General features: G+C 42.0%; 1 protein-coding gene across 2 annotated transcripts in view; it reads right to left on the minus strand.

Moving 5' to 3' along the window:
- Nucleotides 1–7,799, minus strand: part of ctif (CBP80/20-dependent translation initiation factor) — a 77,575-nt gene extending 69,776 nt beyond the window's left edge. For both annotated transcript variants that reach the window (XM_023961201.2, XM_023961200.2), the window contains exon 1: nt 7,621–7,799. The gene's annotated coding sequence lies outside the window, so the exon portion shown is untranslated. The remainder of the gene's footprint in view (nt 1–7,620) is intronic.
- Nucleotides 7,800–13,761: the final 5,962 nt, after the last annotated feature.

Raw genomic sequence — 13,761 nt, forward strand, 5'->3', positions numbered from 1 at the left:
CTATGCTAGTTATGCTAATGTGGCTAAAAGTGCTAGCTTAGGGATCAGTATCATCAACTGACTCAGAAAAAGACATTGCTCCATTGGTGAGAGCTATATGTCATCACATGATTCAAAAATTCCACGTTTTTCAAAATGGCGGCTTTTCTGTTGATTTTATCTCCATAGCAACCCTTTAATGATTTGGTTGCCTCGGGAAGACGAACATTTCGACTTCAGTTTCAGACTAATCTTTTTGTGTGTGAAATACACGATTTTCGGCCCATTAATTTGATGTCATCCTCTTCGGGGGGTGACGTTGACTGTGGTCAACGTGGTTCATGTCTCATAAAAACAAGTTGCTTCTCACTGAGATCTTTTCATTGGGGTGGGGTGTAGAGCCACACCATCACAGCTGCCCAAAGAGGCTCGGTGCCAACTAGCGGTCGGAGGCTTAACCCTTATGCTATTCTAAGATGACCCCACCCTTACATTGACCTCTTCTCCCTACCATGACAAAGGTTGATAAAGGTGGAAAGATTTCATGTAATCCATGGACACCAGTGAAGATCACAAATCATTGAAGAAAAAAGGTTCAGAGCACTATGTAGTGGGTCTAGATGACCCAACTCCCAATGTTAAAGTGCCTAAGATAGCACAAGGGTTACATGGAAAACAAGAGTTAAACGCTGCAGGGCGCTCATAAATAATTAAATAATTATCAGCCTGACAGCATTTAAAATCGATACAAATATCGCCGAATCTCCACCAGTCTTACTGCTTTTGGGAAGAAACTGTTCCTCAGTCTTGTGGTCCTGCTCTTAATGCTCTGTCACTACCTGCCTGAGAAGAGCAGGGAGAACAGAGGGTGCAAGGGCTGACTGGGGTCTTTCAGGATGCAGGAGGCTCGTTTCCTGCATCCAGTTTTGTAGATCTCAGTGGTGAACTGCAGGTGAAACCACAGTCCTCTGCACAGTTTTAGCCAGCCGTTGCAGAGCTTTTCTCTCTGCCACAGAACAGTTGCCGTGCCACACAGTGATGGAGGAGGTCAGGACACTCTCCACTATGCACATATTGGTGGTCAGGACTGAGATTCTAATCACAGCACGCTTGAGCCTAATAAGGAAATAGAGGCGCTGATGTGCCTTCTTCACCAGGCAGGATGGGTTGGTGCTCCAGGTGAGGTCGTTGGAGATGTGCACACCCAAATACCTGAGGCTAAAAACCACTTCCACCTCAGCCCCACCGATGTAAAGAGGAGGAGGAGGAGCATGACTGTCCTTCCTGAAGTCCACGATCATCTCCTTGGTCTTCTTCACATTGATGCAGAGGTTGTTGTCTCTGCACCAGCCCTCCTAATGCTCCACCTCCTCCCTGTAGTTGGACTCATCGTTGTTGGTGATTCGTCGAAGTATAGATGTGTTATCTACAAACTTCACAATCAGACTGCTGGAGTGACTTGCTGTGAAGTCATGCGTGAGCAAGGTGAACAGGACGGGGCTTAGCACAGAGCCCTGTGGGAGGCCCGTGCTGAGGGTGATCGGGGGGGGGGGGGGGGGGGGGGGTCACAGATCTTCACAGACTATGGTCTTTCAGGAAGTCCAAGACCTAGTTGCAAAGAGTGAAGCACAGTCCTATGTGTGCAGTTTATGGATGAGGGTATTTGGGATGATTATGTTGAAGGCTGATGTGAACTCCACAAAGGGCAGGCAAACACACGAGTTCTTATTCTCTAGGTGGGTGAGTGTTGTGTGGACCACTAGTGACATCTTGTGTGAATCGGTTTGACCTGTATGCATATAGGTGCAGGTCCTTGGTAACACCAATGGATTCTGTGATGTGGGTCATGAACAGTTTTTCAAAACATTTTATGACCATCGGAGCTAGGATCACTGGCCAATAGTCCGTCAGACCTGTCACTGAGGATGTTTTGGAGTTTGGGATGATCGTTACGGTCTTCAGGCAGGTAGGGAACACTGCCTGCTTCAGGGGGGTGTTGAAAATGTCTGTTAGCACCTCTGTGAGCTGGTGTCTGTCAGGACCCGTCCAGTGATGTTGTCAGGTCCAGAAGCTTTGTGAAGATTGATTCTCTGGATGGTCTTCCTCACTTCTCCACTCTTCAGGGTTGGAGTCCTCAAAGCTCAAAGCAGCGCTACAAAAGGTTGAGTGCGTCTTGTAGAAAGGGGTCTTCGGAACAACTCTGGTGTTGTAGTCTGTGATGCACTTAATGCCCTTCCACATACTACGGGGATTATTGGACGTAAAATGTTGCTGGATCCTCTGAGGGTATGCTTGGCCCTGTTCACCCCAGCGTGCAGATCCCTTCTCACTACTCTGAGTGCTACCTGGTCACCAAACTGGAAAGGAGCATTCCTGTTTTTCAGTAGAGACTACACTTCTGCGTTCAGCCAGGGTTTCTGGTTGGGATAGTACGTTACAGTCATGGTGCAGGTGAAGTTCTCCATGCACTTCCTGATGTACCTGAGGACACCTGATGTATAATCCTCCAGGTGCTCCTCCACCTAGTGCAAAGCTGCCTTCTGAAGACCTGCCAGTCTGTGTCTTGGTTAGCTGGGGCAGTCTCATTGGGCTACACTGTGATGGTCCTCTGTGTTGGTGCCTGGCGTCTGGGGAAAGGGCAGTAAACAGGAACCAGCACGATTGCGATGTGGTCGGAGAAGCCCAAATGAGGATGGGGACAGCTCTGTGTGCATCTTTTTTGTTGATGTGGACACAGTCCAGAGTGTTATTTCCCATGCTGGTGGAACTTGAACAAAGTGTCTGTCAGGTTTACATGGTTTAAGTCTCCTGCAACCACGTAAAATGCCTCCGGGTGCTTATGCTGGAGCGAGCTGATATTGTTGTGGAGCTCTGGCAGTGTGTCGTTAGCATAAGCATTAGCATTATGCTAATGCTAATGCATTAGGAGGGATGGTGTTCTGTACCTACACAAAAAACCCTTTTTGGATGGATATTAACAAAATGCCTTCTGTTAGGGGAAAAAAAACACCTTTGGTGTTTAAGTTACATTCAAATTTTTAACCCAGGCTTTGGTCACTGGTTCAAATGGGCCTGTGGGGGAAAAATCCATCCAAAAACATTTTGAGAATTGCTGTTTTCTTTCAGAATGGGGTAACTGTGTACGTCTTCCTGATTTTTCTTCCAAGGAGTTTGGGGATGAAAAATATCTAGGGGTTTCTGTGCACCCACATTTTTAACATGTTGTACAGGGGTTTGCAAACTGGGAGACGTCTGTTTTGCCACAATCAGACATATATTTTTGAAACTGTGAACCCTGGAACTTCTGTTTTTCAGGTATTTGGAGCTGCCCCCTTGGGCCAATATTGTTTAAAAACAGGAGAAAATTCACATGAGAGCCCCTCATGGGGTGCTTAATAAGTTCACCAAATTTTAGATTGCTTGTTTGCCTGGTTAGATAGTTAGCTTTAGCATCATGCTAGCAACAAACAACAAAGTTATTTTGCATCAGGGGGATGAATGATACAACATAGTCAAAGATTGGCTTTATTGGCCAAAGGGAAGCATTTTTAATCTTGATTTCACACTTGAATTGGAGTAGGCCGAAACAAGGGTACAGGGGGCTACAGGAACAATGCTTTGACCTGGGGGGCTGAAACTTCTTTCATTACATCAGGCTGTTACCCTAATGCACCATCCAGAGTTTGGAGTCTCTTGCGTAAACTGGGCCACCAAGGGAGACGCAAACATTTACAATAAGCTCATCCTAGATTTTCCTGATGAGGTGTTTTCTTTAATTTCTCAGATCTGCTTAGAGTGAGAACTACCAAACTTACCAGTAATGGTTAAAACCTTGTACTTAGCTACTGTACAAAGTGTGATGCTCCTACGATCACATTTCCCCTCACAAGACCCCAAAAGGTGTTGTTTCAGGACTAGGCCTCAAGCCTCACTTTTTTACCTTTGACATTTGAGTAGAAATTGCCAGGTTATCCTGGCTTTAAAAATGACATAATTTGTGTCAACTAAGTATATCTGTTTGACAATACAAATATTGTCACTTTCCAAAAGTAATTTCAATATTTGTAATCATAAAATATGATATTGAAAAAGTACACACTTTGTCAGGAAAATGTCCCCATTAGTCCAACGTCACACACTGCTATACCCACTCTGACCACTAGGATGTCATGGTGAAACACACCTTGTCATGAAAAGTCATCTCCAGGGGACCGATTTTACTTTGCAAAAAAAACAGCACTAGGCATATCAGGAGGCTTTTTTCTATTGATTCCAATGCTTGTGCCTGTGGGGACCGAGCTTCGGTCCCCACGGAAAAAATTGGTACCCACGAGGTGGGTGAAATTTCAGGTCCCGGATCCCACAAGGGTAGAAATACAAACGCACACACACACACACACACACACACACACACACACACACACACACACACACACACACACACACACACACACACACACACACACACACACACACACACACACACACACACACACACACACACACACACGAAGCACTTCACCGGCTTCACAGGGAGATCTCAAAGCTAAGCAGACACATAGGGGAAAAGAAAAGCAACAAAGGGTGAAATAAAGAGCAGTGGTGGCCATTATTCACCTGCACACGTGAGATGATGACAAAACAAGCATGTTCTTACACAAACACAGGGCAGGTATCACTCATTTGCTCACTATTGCTGCATGAATTAAGCTCCCTCTGTTCTAAGCATTCAGCCTCCTCCAGGTATCTCTCCTCTTAACAAATCTAGAACATCACCAGCCATGTTATCTCATTCTTATCTCCACTCATTCAACCGTGATCCATAATGAAAAGATCATCCAACTGAAACTAGCCTGGATCTCTGCAGTACAGTGTGACTCAGGATGACATTCCTGCAGATATTTTGTCCCCTTTCCACAACCTGCAGGTGAGTCCACCCCCTCCCCTTGACGATTCTTAAGATACTGCATCCACATGACAAGCTGTGCATCGCCATCCTAAAAGCAACCTGTTGTTGCTGCTGGCAGACAGGAAGGGAAACAGAGCGCCAGCAGAGGCATGAGCAGTGCTGGGCCTGCAAATCACAGGCTGATGACAAACCACTGAGGTGTCAATAAAATGAAGGTCTAAATTAGGTCAGGTCTAAAGCAGCAAAACTCACTTTCCAGTTAGTCAGAGCAATTTTTGTGGCCTGAATGACCTTAGAATGTTTTATTCAAAATGCAACAGTTGTACCGGTAGTTGGGGATCTATGCAAAAGCAGAACATTACTCAAAAAAGCACGTATGTTATGGGGAAAAAACTACCGGTAAATGAAAGCAGAGCTGATCAGTAAGTCAACACAGGAGAATGAACAGAAACCAAGATTAATATAACAGCAAGTGGCAGATACAAAGCTGATTTTATATACGGTATATATTTATATGACAATGATTTGTAGCAGTGATTTTTTTTGTATCTCAAAGACAAATTAAAGTAATTTATGGCACCCTCAGGTGCGAGTTTGTTCTTTTGATGGTCCGAAGTTGTGAAAACCCACCTGGGGTCTATAGTGCGGATCTTTGAAGCCAACTCTGGTCTCCTTCAAAGCAAGGTTTTGGTTCTTAGTAAGGCACTGAGCTGAAGTCCATTTTATTGTGGGGAAAAAACTACAGATTTTCAATAGACTAAAGAGCCAGAGTATTGAAGAACAGTGTAGGGAAGTGGTGCCAATGTAGCTATTGGGATTGCAGGATTTATCCTAGACAGTAGGGATGCAGCGATTCATTTTAAAAAACGATTTGATTCATATTATTATTTGCGGTTGCTAATACGATTCATAGTCGATATCGGTTCATCCAATTCAATTACTTAAAATTGATCTAAAACACTTTTAGCCAAACCAGTGTGACTCAGATAAATGCCTGGTTACTGAACAGTGCTGGTAAAGTTTTCACGATTCCTTCTATTTCTTGCAAGATAATCAAGTGTAAGTTAAATATGTGTACAAACAAACAAGTAAACAAGAATTAATGTCAAATCCATTCACCTTTTAGTTTCATAAAGTTCAACCCTCTGTTGTTTTTCCACATCAAAACAATCCAAACGGATTATTATGAGAACATTCCACCACACTGTATGGTCACATGTCTTTGCTAAATTCAAAGTGTTTCCACACATTGGACTGTAACGATAGCGTGATCATTTTTTGCTGCCATCACGTGTGCTGTCCGCTGTGATGGTCGTTTTTACGTTACTGTAAAACAGAACTAATGTACCTCAACTCAAAAGTTTTTTGTTTTGTTTTTTTCCAAATCGATGCATCTCATTTTGAAACAATTTTGTAATGTATTGGTCCAATCGATTAACAACTTGCCTCAGACAGATCCATCTGGTTTGATCGTAGGAATACAAATCATTTTAATAAATTAACTCCCTATTATTTAGGCTTTTCCTGAAAATGCAACAAGTGAAGCAAAACTAAAAGCTGTAAATCTATCAGGAATTTCCACCCATTTGAAGGTTGGTTTTACAGTTGTATAGCCATGTGGACTCCCCACATGGCTATTCAACTGTCAAACCAACCTTCTAAACATCTCAAAACAAATAGTCTCGAAACGCAAAGATCTTATTTATCTCTGAGTCTGATCAAATTAGCCAGATGCAAAATATTGCAAGAAAATGTTAAACAGGAACCTGAATGTGACTGACATGAACAGAATTTCTATGAATTAAAAAGATGGATTTTGGATTTGTTTTATGTCAAATGAAGCCAATATGAGCATGCTTTCCATCTTTGTGTTGATAGCAGCAACTTTCAGTGACCTTTAAGGATAACCAGTATTAATATAAAAAAAAACATCAAAACACATGGCTGGACTTGATTTACTTCAGTTTAAAAATGCTATAACAAACAGTCTTGCAGACTGATGGCTGTCAAATCAGTTATTGATCCCTCCTCAGTGGTCTGCTGCAGCAGCAAATATCCTCTCTTTCTTTGTGAGGGTCAACACAGCTAAGACACCCCGCTGATCTGCAGCTAGCTTAGCTCCTTCTGTGTCTGCAGTCATATTTAACCCCCTAAACCAAGTTTCCGAACACTTCTCGGTGAAAGTACAATGTTACCGCGTTGAAATGAGAGTAACAAACAGCTATGAGACTCCGTCCTCGCATTAGCTACAGTTTTAAGTGACTGGAAAGCAACGCCCATGTTGCGGGGGGGAGGGGGGGGTGCTAAGGCTGCTATGGTCAAACGGCGCGTCCAGCCAGAACCCCAATCACCAGAACTAATGCGGCACAGTCAGTGTCCCTGTGACGGTAACAAAGCCACATCTGGAAGCTCCTCCACGCCCGGGTGTGTCTGCCCGCGTGCCGCCGGTAACAATGGTGACGCAAGCTTTGCGGCTAACCAGCTGGCTAGCTTAGCAATTAAGTTCCACAGTAAACATATGACCACAAACGCATTTAAACTGTTCTCTCTCATATTGGCTAAACAACAACAAGTCTGCAAGTGGAGATTATTATAGGTTATGTACTTTAGCCAGTTCGTCTAAAGCGAAAACTAGCTCAAATGCAGTTCTTAAAAAAAAACAAAAAGTCCTCCGCTCTAGTCTCTCACAGCATTCCCACGGGAAGACGGTTTAAACCCGGATAAATTCTTACCCTGGAGGAGATTAGGACCCGGGATCAACCCGTGAAATCAAATCCGCCGTGTCATGAGTCCGGCTGTCATAAACAACTGGGAGAAAGGGGATTAGCTCTCTGAGAGAAACTCCGACACCGGGAAAAGCGGAATGCAGGAATGTGACGTCCAGTCCGGTTCGCTGGCAGCTTTGACACGTGCACTAGGAAGCGGAGCAATGTGGGAAATGAAGTTCCAGTTGTTGTTGCTGTTGTTTGCTGTCACCAGAGGCGGTCCTTGGGGGAAAAGTGGACGGCGCCCCCACGCCCCTCTGCAGCCGTGCCCTAAATAACTAAATACAAACACAAGAACAAACTACATAGTTTATTTTACTTTATTAATCATATAAGTAAAATATACTTGTATATTTGAAATCCAAATTTTCCATTTTTTTTTTCTTGAACTGAAAACAACACTGACATGAACTATAACTCTGGTCATTTCCGTTGGCTTCAAGAATGAACATCAATGGAATCTTAAGAACATATTCTTCTGTTTTTGTGCTCATGTGCCAAATAAAACTGAACAAAAAAACGACAAACGATTGTGTACATTGCATAAGGCACTGACCGTATATGACAATGGCAGCAGAACTTATGAAATCCCCAATGAACTAACGAACAGTCTGATTAATTGCAAACCTTCCTTAGCCGTATAAATGTTCCTCCTAATTTTATTCCTCAAACATCAAATGTGGTTGTATTTGGCGCCTAGCAAGTGTTAATTTTGGACACTGGCTGCATTCCTTTATCCTTGCAGTTTTTTTCTGTCTCTTCTCTTCTTTTGTTTCTAAACTGCGCACCTTAAGCTTCCTTTGGATTTTTTGTCTATTTTCCACAACCTTGTATTGAGTTTTCTGCCTGTCAAACATCCAGAGTCAAGATGAGTGAAATGATGGATACAAATTCACTTTTATGCACAGCCTTTTTTTTTGTTTTTTCACTTTTCAAAAAATCCAGTAAACCCAATACAGTATGAAAACTACTTACTTATTTATTTAATTATTTATTTATTTATTAGGAAGTTTGCTTTGGGGTCTGGAATCATAAGCAGTGAGTCTGAGCCCACCACCACCTCTCTATCTGCTTTTCCTCTCTACCTCACAGCCTCTGCAGTTGTGTGTAGGAAACATATTAACTAAATACTTCTTCAGACTGAACTGGAACATTTTAAGTTTAGAACTTATAGATGTTGTTGGTATCCCTTCAGGGGTCGCCACAGCGAATTAGCTTTCACTGATCCACACATTGAGTTTGGTAGAGATTTTTATGCTGGATGCCCTTGCTGACACCACTGTGTATTTTTTCGGGGCTGGGAACCATCACAGGGGGAAGAGAACCCCCCCCCCCTTTGGTGACATAGACAGTATTCTGAAGGGTCTTGTACAAGGACACACACTGGATGAAGCTCATGGCACACCTGGAAAACAAATCCTGGTTTTTCCATGTGTCAGTTATACATGCAGCCAACTGAGCCATCAACTGTAGATGCTAAGTTTACAATATTTGGATAGTATTTGAAAAGTAAACTTTAAGTATACTGCTTCACTTTCAGTATCCATTATATTTAATTTTAGTACACTTGATTGATTTTGGCTAAGGGTAACAATAAAGTCATGATTTACTGCTCTGTCTGCTTTGATGTAAAAATGAAAGCAAAAATTTGTGGTTAATAGACAACTAGGTTTCATTTAATGTCTAGGTTGAAATGTAACGTGTAATGGGATGTTGAAAGTTTCATTATTTGTCAGATTTCTGGAAGTGCATGACACCCATTCCCCAAAGGGGCATTGGGCTGCAGACACAGCCACACTGGTTAAACCCCCTCAGTCCAACCCCTCAATCCTGACTCTCTGTGTTTTGGGTCACGTTTTATATCCTTCTATTAATCAACAATGAATTTGAACCCACAAGACTCTTCACTAAACGCCACTGAGCTTTTATGGGGGTGGTGGTTGGATGGTCCCAAACCACTGTCCTAAACCAGAAATGTATCACCTATTTCTGCTTTTAAATGTATACCCACCCTGACAAACAACCTATTAGCTCAAATACACTCAAACTAGCCCAAGGCTGTAGCAGAACTAGTAACCCATAAACCACAGGAAGCGGATTTCAAATTTCCAGAAAAAAGATTAACAAAGGGAACAAGGTGGATTAACAAGAGAAGGGAGAATATACTGTACCTGAAGTGACAGCAAAGGAATGGATTAGTTGAATTAGATTTAGTTGAAAGAACTGAGTGGAGGCTGTGAAGTTTGAACAAAGCCAGCCCAGGAGGGTGTGAGTGATGCTGAAGCAGGGTGTATGGAGGGTGGTGTGGGAGATGCAGTAGAAAGCTGTGCTAAGATGTAGAAATGTGTTGTCAGGAGGAGATTGCTGGAGATTTTAGAGACAGTTTGTTTCAGTGATGGAAGCAAGAGGGAATGAATGGGTTCATAAAGACATTTCATAGGAAGATGGATACAGAGTCAAGTGGCAAATACCTTTATTACCCTAGATCTAAAACATTAAATGATAAATTAAGAATGGATGAAGGAAGATTGTAGCTTTTACAACCAAACCCACTTTTTGACTCCAATGACAGCTGCTGGTTAGAGGTAAGGAAACGGAAAAGAGAGAGGCCTTTTTTAATTTTAGGAGGGGAATGGAGCTGACATGTGGAGGACTTAAATTTGCAGATGAGCTCTAAGATCACTGAGACATTGTGGGGGTTAAAGGTTGCTAGAGAATGGGAGAGGACATCAGGAGATGGGAGGTTTTATGTTTTTAACATTTTTGCTAAACAAAAAATCAAAAAACAGAGGAGTCATAGGTGTCTGATGGTGTTGAACACCTTCATGTGGAAAGAGGTTTCTTCTTTTTGTACCTTAATCATTTTTTTGTAGGAGTTTTTCCTTACCAAGAAGGAGGGTCTAAGGGCAGGGATCCCCGGTTAGTCTGTTTGGTTTAGTTTAGCAATCAGCTATTGTATTTTATAACTGATTTGATGTTTTTGTATAATTACTGGTGCAAACTTGTTGAGACAACTGTGTTGTGATATAGGGCTATATAAATAAAGAGGACCCTGGAGCACATCCTCAGCTGCTGTTCGAAACCCCTAAATGACCACCGACGCCATGACAAAGTCCTGAAGGCAATAGCCAACACCATAAGAAGTGGCAATAGCCATTGAAAGTTCCTCCGCCTAGCGAAGAACATCATCGCCTTTGTCCGGGCTGGGGAGAAGTCACCACCAGCTGCCAGGGCCCAGATGTGCTGCTCATCTCAGAACCCTCCAAGCAGATCATTCTCCTGGAATTGACCATCCCTCGGGTGGACCGGATCGACGATGCAAAAGATAGGAAGAATGTAGGCTGATTTAGTAGAGGAGTGCCGGAACAACGGCAAGGTGTGAGCTCATCAAGGTGGGATGTGGGGGGTTCATAGGCCAGTTCCTTTGCAAGGGATTCATCATGCTGGGGATCACTGGGGGCAGCAAGCGAAGGGCCACCAAGGAGCTGACTGAGGCAGCAGAAATAGCCTCAAGGTGGCTGTGGATGAGGAAGGGGAAACCTGGGACCTGATCAACCCCAGCTGGGCTTCCTGGGAGGGAGTGTACGGTGTTTGGATGTTAAAAAAGAAAATGTTTTTTATGCAGGTTTTTTCTGAAAATTCAGAAAAAACAATAAAAGACAACAGCTGTTCCAGATATTTCCCTAGAAACAAGATATGAGACACGAAGGCTTTATTGTGAATACAGGAACATACACAACTAACAATCATTCCCTGTACATTTATAAAAACATGTTATTCTTTATTTCGGATTGATAAGCGAGGTGTGGCAGAACAGTGGTGTGATGATTAGAAATATAGCTAATAAGAAAGTTGTGGATTTTAGTCTTGTTTAGAGTCTGCTTGTTCTATTTCTTTCTGGGATTTTGTTTATTTATTTAGTGATGAGTTAGTTTGTGACTTTAAACTCATTCTTAGAAGTCGGATCTAGTGGTTGTCAATGATTGTGGCTCTAAGATTGGTTGGAAACCTGTCTAAGTTTTACTCCACCTTTATGTGCTCATTTAATCAAAACATTTTAACCATTTTATAATTTTTGTTTTGAGTTGTGTTTTTTTTCCAGTTATTTGTGACTTTTTGGGAAAAGTACATAATCTCAGTTCAGAGTAAACCTTTGTCTGCAGTGACGCACAATTCCCGTGTCTTCTCTGGTAAAAGCCTGCCGCTGTGTGGAAAGAAAGGGAAGCGCGGTTTAAAAAAAAGGTTTGCAGGATTCCGGAGATGGGTGTTTGTGTGTGTGTGTGTATGTGTGTTCACTTATAGTGAACATCTGACTTTACCTCACAGTCAGTGCGCCAGTAGTTATAAAAATAGAAACCAGAAGACAAAAAAAAAAAAAAAATGTTTTAGACAAATACAGAAGACGAACAAAACAGATAAACCGCATGGTCAGTTGTGACAAATGGTTGTATGAATCTAAAGTTGGACAGTCAGTGGAAAAATTCTTGTCGTTTCCAGCTGGCTGCAGAAAGTGTGACGGTCCAAGGAAATTAGGAACCCTGACTTTTTATTCTTCCTTTCATCTTATCTTCTTTGTCCGTTACATTTCGGTCCTCAGTCCTCCTGAAGTTACTCCACTATCGTCTCACATCCCATCTGTAGTTGCTGAGGTTCTTCCTCTCCTGTGTACTATTTCTCCACTTACAGCTTTTATTCAATTCTAGCTTTGAAAACGAACATAAAAGGATTTGACCTTGTTACCAAGACAGCAATATTATTCACCAGGTTCACAATGTTGTTTGAAAACATCTGGGTGCCGTACAAATTTTTATTTATTTATTCATGTATTTCTATTTTCTCATTCACATAATTTGATTTGATTAAATATTTTATGTTGGGAAAATGCATATTATTTAATATTTTAATACCGCTAGAGCATAGAAATGCCAGAATTACCATCAAAGCTAATTTACATCTGTTGTCCTGAGGCAGGTAAAGAAACAAACAGACATTGGACACACTGAATGATGCACAAACAACGACACACAAAGGTAACAACATAGAATTTATAGAAGATACAACAGCACTTGGTGACATGACCACAAAACCTAAGTGTTTACATTTCAATTGCTGTTTTTTTAAATAGGGACTTGATTGGCTTTAAAATTGTTTCATTTGTTTGAGACCATGTAGTCAGTCAAAAGACTAAATGATTAAAAACCATTAAATATATGCATATACATATATATACTTTTGCTGGCTCATTAGTTAGATCAGGTCTTGTATTTCTAAAGTTTGATCAATTAAATTGAATAATTCTAGAAACGTTTCCAAATGATCTCTAAAAGTTAAATTTAAATCTACGAGAATACCGAAACATTTAAAGTGTCCTATCCCTTTTATTCTCTTTCCATTTACTGCCTGATGCCTTGTGTGACCAAAAAACAGTTTTTTCTGTTTTGTTATTTGTATTAATGAGTTTTGTAGTCACTCAACAACTGGTAAAATTGCTGCAGCTTTATGTAGAATTTTAAAAATGTTTGAAATGTCAATAAAAATATCTCACAATGTCAATAATTTTGATTACAATATTTGATATTTATCTTTAGTGTTCAGATCTAGCAAAGGGATGTTTGAGGGAGGTTCCTCAAACATCTGTCCAGCTGAAGCTGGAGGGAACGTATACCAAGGCACCAATTAGCAGCAAAAGGGGGGTGGGTGATGACATTTCCGTGTGTTTGCAGGCGGGTAGCCTCGTCTGTGTTATAAAAGGCAAAACCATAAACCTGGAATTAGACGGCACAGACCCAACAGACTTTAAGGTCGCAGAATTTTCCCTCGTGCGGCCTCCGAGAGCAGTGGTGTGACATAAACAACACCAGCCGGCAAACTGTCATTGCTGTACGTGTAGGTTTCATAAAGAGAGGCTGATTATTTGTGCTTGTCAGCACGTTGGAGTTCATTGGGCCAGTGGCCCGGGCGCAGTGGTCTTGTGCTGCTGCGCTCTTTTGTTGTCGGGCTGAATGGCTGCAGCAGATAGGTGTTGGAGAAAGATCACTGTGAGCTGGATGGAAAGCAAGTGGGTGGATCATCGCCTTGTGTAAAACACACACAAACACGCACACACGT

Source organism: Oryzias latipes, chromosome 12 (assembly GCF_053564925.1).
Source record: "Oryzias latipes strain Hd-rR chromosome 12, Olatipes_Hd-rR_3.1".
Lineage (NCBI taxonomy): Eukaryota > Metazoa > Chordata > Actinopteri > Beloniformes > Adrianichthyidae > Oryzias > Oryzias latipes.